Here is a 6,650-nt window from a genome sequence, read left to right on the forward strand (position 1 = left end):
TTTTATTCCTATGCCATTCAAATCTCTTCAGCTCTAAAATGCTCCCTATTTTTAGTACACAATTTGAATTAAAAATTAAACAAAATGGGAAAGAGCATACTGGAAATCACTGTCCCAAAGCTCTGTATGATAATTGCAGACACACTACATGCCTTGGCCCCTTCTCTTTCCACTGAGTTTAATGCAAGTTTAATAGATCTTCCCTCCTTGATCCTGTACTTGCCTGTTGTCCTTGTTTTGCTCAGCATACTTGGTTCTTTCCTTTGCTTTCATCTTTTCTTAGGAAATAATGGGAAACTTACTAATGTGCTTGCACCAATTGAAGCTCCTATTGACTAAAATGCTGAGGAGCAGCCAGAGGCAGGAGAGGACAGGGAAGGACTGAAGAGGGAAAATAACTTTATATAGATGAAAAATTTAAGTGGCACAAATAAAGGGAGAATCTGAAGCATAAAGCTTTTGCCCATCCCAATCTGCTCAAAACTTAATAGAAAGAGGGCATGAGGATACAATCACTGTCTGTTACTCACTGTTATTTATAAAGCACAGTAGCACTGGCTGGTGGTGCACAGGTGAATAAAAGCAGAAGAGTTAAAATGATGGAAATGCAGAGTAACTTCCTGGAGCAAGCAGTTATTCCATCAGTATAAATGCCTTCAAAATTGGGCTCATATTCTAAGAGATTACTAGCATTAGAGTCTGCTCCAGAGATGTCTGAAATCAGCAGAGATCTTTCAGGCTATTTTATCTGGCTTCTGATTAGTCTCTTAGCTTAGACTAAAAACATGACAAGGGATAATAGAGCTGATAAACAAGGAACAGAGAAGGAAAGGTTTGTCGGAATATTACAGATAATTCTCATTGATTCACAAGAATTATGACGTCAAGTCCAAAATGGCCAGCAAATGTTTTAGCTAATATGTTCTTTGTAATCCTACTTTATTTTTAAAATGGAATCTTTACACAAGTGTCACCTGGAAGGCCTTCACTGCTTAAATTTGCTACATTAGCCTTAAAATTACTGTATTATTAGAATCCAAGGTCATCAAGGTTAATCAGCAAATAGCTCTGCCTAGAAACACCACAGGTTACATCTCTTCTGGCTATAAAAGTTCAGACTCAGGATCACAGGGCCCAAGCCCATGGCAGCCACACTCCCTGGCAGCTGGTGCATTCAGCATTCTGACAGGCTGCTCCCACCTCCCATACCTGTTGTCTCTGCATGCAGGAGCCTTTGAAGTCATGCAGCCAGCATGTGGAATGCCCTGAATCTCCAGCATAGCCTCTGACAAGCATCCTGCTCGTATTGGGCTCTCATTACACAGATGGCCCTTTCCATACAAACAGGCACCTGTTACACACAGGTGCCCAACTGAGAGGTCAGCTCAGAGCAATTCTCCTGAACAAGGTTCAGCATACAAGCCATTCCTGGGTCTCCTCTAGACAGGACTCTATTGCCCTAGACAACACAGCTACCCTCCACCTGGCAATACCCAGCATGGAGAGAAGAACCCCATCACAATTGCAAAAGATGCTTTTGCAAGTCTGGGACACACCATTCCATCCAGGGTAGGCAATAGCCAGACACAAAGTGTTCACACTGATTACAGCTTTGCAAACTCCATTAGCAGCAGCATGCACTTATCAGTGGCCTGTTATATTCTGCCCAGAGGAATCCAGTGCTATGTTATCATGGATTAGGAACTGTATTCTCCCATTTATTGTTCCCATCAAAACGCCAATCCATGTGCCACTCCATTCACTCCCTCCTTCCCCTCTCCCTCCCCTGTTGGGGCTGGAGAGGAGAATTGGAATCACAAAAGGCAAAGATCACAGGATGAGATAAGAACAATTTACCTAAAACAGCAATGAAATAAGAAAATGAACAGCAAGAGCATTAATAATTAAAGTGTACAAGGTGCTCACAGTCACCTTAACTGGAGCTCAATCCTGAGTGCCCTGCTAAAGAGGCAGCACATTAGCAAGAACACTCAACACCTCACAAACAGGGCAGGTGTTTCTAGGTGCCTCTGAAGACACATTTGGAAGGTGTGGATAGCTGGATGAAGCCAGCTTGGTGCTTCTGGGTATCACAAGGCAGCTGCTTCAGTCTGTTCAGCCCTAAAAGTTTCTGCAGGGCATCCAGGTCATGCCTCACGTGCTCAGCATCACTGCCATCAGTGTTAGGTGTGTCTTGGGATACCTCTTTCCTGCACCTTTCCCTACAGTGGACATCTACAAGTCAGATTAGAAAGAGGAGCTCATGGTAAGGACAAAGACCTCTCCTGGGTTCTGGGGTGCTAGGGGAGCTTCTCTGGGGCTCCCAGGCCATGCAGCATGTCCTGCAATTCAGTCTCTACATGGCTTTGCTTTGCTTCCTCCCCACCCTGAGCAGGGACCCCCAGCTGCTTCTGGCCAAGGGATGAAATGTGCTCAATGCACCAAATCTCAGTCTTGTTCTAAGGCAAAGACATGCATGAGAACAAGAAAAAGCAAAAGCACGGGGTAAGAAGACCTTAATTAGTGCTGCTTCTCCATGGAACCTTCTGGGGAGGTGGTTGAACCTTACTGCTGAGCTTTCAAAGATGTCAAGCTACCAAATCCACTTCTGGGTATTTAGGTTAAACTGTTGTGGTCTGATTTTTGTAAGTGGAAAGTATCTGGGACTCCCACTTCAGCTCAACACATGGAACCACTTCAAATAAAAAGATTAATTCTGGGTTTTTGTGCTTTAAAGATATTGACTCACTCCTCACATTTTGTTTTATGCTTGAGATGTCATTTGAACAATAAGAGAAAATATCAGCTCTTTTTCTATTCTTTAATGTGTTTTGAATAGTATTCTTTCCTATTCCTATAAAAGCAATGCTAAAGAGACAAATCTAGCAAATAATTGAGATAAAAGATGCTTCACATAATCAGAGATGAACAGGCATGTTTTTAGGGGCTTTCTTTTATAATTCCTTCCTCTGAAATGTGTTTAAACACAAGTATGCCCTGATAGCATTTTCTAATTGAACATGAAAACATTATTTTATTGAAATGTCAAAGCCTAGAAGTAACGTTGACAAGGAACAGATACAACAGAGGTGCAATATTACTAAATGCAAAAATGTAAAAACTCAAAAAAAAAAAAGATTAAGTAAAAGACCCAATCTCAGTTTTCTAAGGTGCAGTGTCACATGAAAAAGAGAATAGGAACTTTAAAATATGTTGTCTGATATGATTATTTCTCATAGCCCAGAAATACAGAGAAATATCTATTTTAGAATTCATTAAGTTAAAATTCAGTACCCCATCCCTCTGCTTAACAGTAGCAACAACTTTTTTTTATCCTTTTTTTCATACATACTCTTATTTTTTCTTTAGTAACTTTTTTTATTTAGTTCTTATTTTCATTGCATAAACCTCAAGGAATTGTTCCTTTTAATGTGTTTTATGCCAAAATGTTTTGGGTTTTTTTATTTTTTAAAAACCCAGGTTTTGAGTACTTCTGAAGAATATACACATACGTGAGCAATGGCCACATGGCAGAAATGTGCACTCTCATTAGTCTGACAGAGGCCATGGTCACAAATCACTCAGGTGAGTTCATTGTCCATTCTCAGCTTACTCACAGTTATTGTTTGGGATGCTTCAGCCAAGAAATGTAAAGGCCTTCCTGACAATGTCAGAAAAATAACCAAAAGAAACAGTGCAACAGATGTAAGTAGTTTGCCTGCACTGAGTAAATCTGCATGTCTGCAGGTGAAATTACCCACATGGCTCTTCAGGAGGGTGGAGGGAGGGAATCACATCTGCTCACTAGCTGGCAGTCAATTCAGAAATAAGAAGTGTGCCTGCTGGGCTCTCCTAACACACCTTAACAGAGCTATAATAAAGTGTTATGTGAGCAGACGTTGAATACTGACTGACCTGCAGCACAAGTGCGAGCAGTTTTAAGGAAGCTGAGCTTCTATGTGCTGGAAGGAACATTTGAAATTCTCACCTGCTTTTTCCCAGTTGTGCCTAAATCTTATCATTTGCCTCTGGAACTGAATCAAACCATGGAGAGCAATTTGGGCTCATTGTGGTAATGTACAAATTGATGTTGCTTGAGGACAGCAAATGCTCCAACTGCCCAGAAATTTAAGAAGCATCTCACACTTGTTGTGAGAAGCTGAAGTGTGGATTTTTAAGCTGTAGAGCTTGGCAAACTTCAAAAAGGCTTGAAAATTGAATTGATTGAGCTTCACACACAAGACCATTATTCTTATAAAATTCATTCATTGTTTTCAAAAAATAGATTGTTGTGAGAACAGAAAAGTAAAGTGCTTTGACAAGAAGAAGGAGCAGCAAGAAGTAGACATTGGATGACTTCTGTAAATCTGAAAAGAATTAATCTTTTGAAAATAGGAGTCAGATTCTTAGCTGTGGGATAAAAAAGGCTCAATTCCACTGGCTTCAACATAACTGTGTCATAGTCACAAGACACTCTTGTACTATTATAATAGATTCCTCATTTTTCTAGTATGGGCAAGGAGACTGAAGGGCCAGATATGGTGGGGAGATAAGTACAAAACAGAGAGAGGGAGAAGGAAAAAAAGGAATACTGTGGAAGAGTCCAAGCATCTGCAATGCTAGCCACTGCCTAGATGTGATTGGTTTGACTACCCATGGTTATCATGGGTTTTAGAGGAGCCACACTGCATACTTGAAAGGTGTACCCTCAGACCAGCATTCTTCAGGGCATTGGGAGTGGGAAGCCTGTCTTCTCAGAAATTCATCTAACACCCTGGTGTCAGAGTACACAGAAGCAATTCCGATAAGCAGAAGCCATGTTGTCAGTCTGGAGGGGACTAGAGATTGCAAGGAAGAGAAAGATGGATGCAGCCTTGCTGTTTCATGGGGGCCAGCAGGGAAACTGGTCTCAGTTCATACAACAAGTGGGATTGCAGGAATGAATAAAAGAAGAAGAGCTTGGCCTAGCAGGGTTCAAGGACTATCTACAGGAAGGGACAAAGCAGGGGTGCAGCACAAGGAGGGAGGGTAAGAAAGGGCCCAGCTGGAGCCTGCAGGACACCAACAGGCTTGTGTGGCCTTGGGGCAGCAGCAGAGGGCACCAGGAGCAGATACAGCCAGGGCAGCAGAGCCTACCCTGGGCTCAGATGTGCCAGGCTCTAAATGGCCTTGATGCCCTTCTGTCCAGCTGTTCTTCCTGTCCTCAGCTGCCCATACTCAAGGCCTCACCAGTGCCAACATTGCCCTCATCCTGCTAATTCTCCAGGAGCCCTGTGTTTCTCTATGTTGCCCTTATCCCATGGCTTTTCCTTTCTAGCCACCCTCACCCAGCAAGGTGTTAACAGGGAGATCTGGTGGGCTGGAAGCACCAACAGTGCCTGGGGCACCCACACTGGCCACATCATGTGCTGTACTGCCAATTTGGGCTTCTCAGGGCCAGGCTCTATCATCAGCCAGAGGCCCAGGAATGAGCCTAATGACCATGTTCTGTACAGAGCACCAGTGCCTGAACCTGAGTGCTGGGTACAAAGGGTAGAGGCTTTCTCATGGCTCTGTGTGTGGGAGAAGGAAGAAAATAAGTAGGCCACAAGGCTTGTCACAGACATAAAATGGGCATCAAAGAGAACTATTTTACAGAGGGACTACAGTGTGCCAGTTGTCAAGCCAAGGAAACCAGGGGAGCTGCAGTTCAGAGCAAACAAGTGCTCTCATGGCTCTGAGTATCCATTAGATGACCCAGTGTGGTTGTTCAGCCAAGTAGGACCAGAGACTGCAGCTTGTTGTCCATCTGTGCCTGCCAGGTTCCAGCCAAAACAACTCCCCACAGGAACCTGCACTGATGTTCACTCTCATTTTGCCAGACAAGGAGGGGGAGATGATGGAGAAGTGGTACAAAGCTCTGTCTTAATGCAGATAATTAGTGTAAATGAACTTGTTTTCTTGTAAGAGCTGTGACTGATTGCATCAAACTTCTCTTGCAGACACAATCTGAAGAGTACAATATAAAAAATGCATGTTATGCAGAGCCATACCTGTCTTATTGCTCTCCTACCTGCAGCACATCCTGTGTGCCAGTGACTTCATTCAGCCTTTATTTGATTGAGAACACCCACTGTCCAACTGAGAGGTATCAATTTATATGGATACCTACATTCAAGTGTCAAATATTGAACTCCTTGTCTACTGAATTCAATGCCTGAGTAAAGGCAAATTTGGATCTGAATAAAAGCCTCTTGCATATTTATCTGAGTCTAACAATTCTTCATGAAATATTAATGTGCCTGCCTAACTATCTACTTGCACATTAAAACTTCCCAGTAGTTTTTCTAACACATATGGCTGGACTTTGGGAGCAGCAACTTGTGAGTAGCTCTCAATGCAGCAAGGCAACAAGCACCTGTGAGCATTTCAGCTCTTAGAGTGTAACCACTCTACACTTCTCCCAGCCCACATACCACTAATTCCTTCTCTCTGCCTTAAACATATGAAAAAAGGAAAGGTGGAGAAAGGGGACTGGGTGAAGGGTATCCACCATCCATCTGGCTCAGCTGTGAAATCCTGTGTGTGCTGGGAGTTGTATTTTTGACAAGCCTTTAGATACAGGGAATTTTTCCCAGCACATCCCCATCCTGTGAGGAACATAGTCTGAT

The 6,650-nt window shown here is 42.9% G+C and overlaps 1 long non-coding RNA gene across 1 annotated transcript; it reads left to right on the forward strand.

Annotated features, from left to right (window-relative positions):
• The first annotated feature begins 2,185 nt into the window (after window positions 1-2,185).
• Window positions 2,186-6,203, forward strand: LOC132074134 (uncharacterized). The gene is made up of 3 exons (XR_009418589.1): window positions 2,186-2,266; window positions 3,481-3,585; window positions 5,982-6,203. It is a non-coding gene; the product is annotated as an uncharacterized LOC132074134 (long non-coding RNA).
• The last annotated feature ends 447 nt before the right edge of the window (window positions 6,204-6,650 follow it).

The sequence above is a fragment of the Ammospiza nelsoni genome, chromosome 6, assembly GCF_027579445.1.
Source record: "Ammospiza nelsoni isolate bAmmNel1 chromosome 6, bAmmNel1.pri, whole genome shotgun sequence".
NCBI classification, from domain to species: Eukaryota; Metazoa; Chordata; class Aves; order Passeriformes; family Passerellidae; genus Ammospiza; species Ammospiza nelsoni.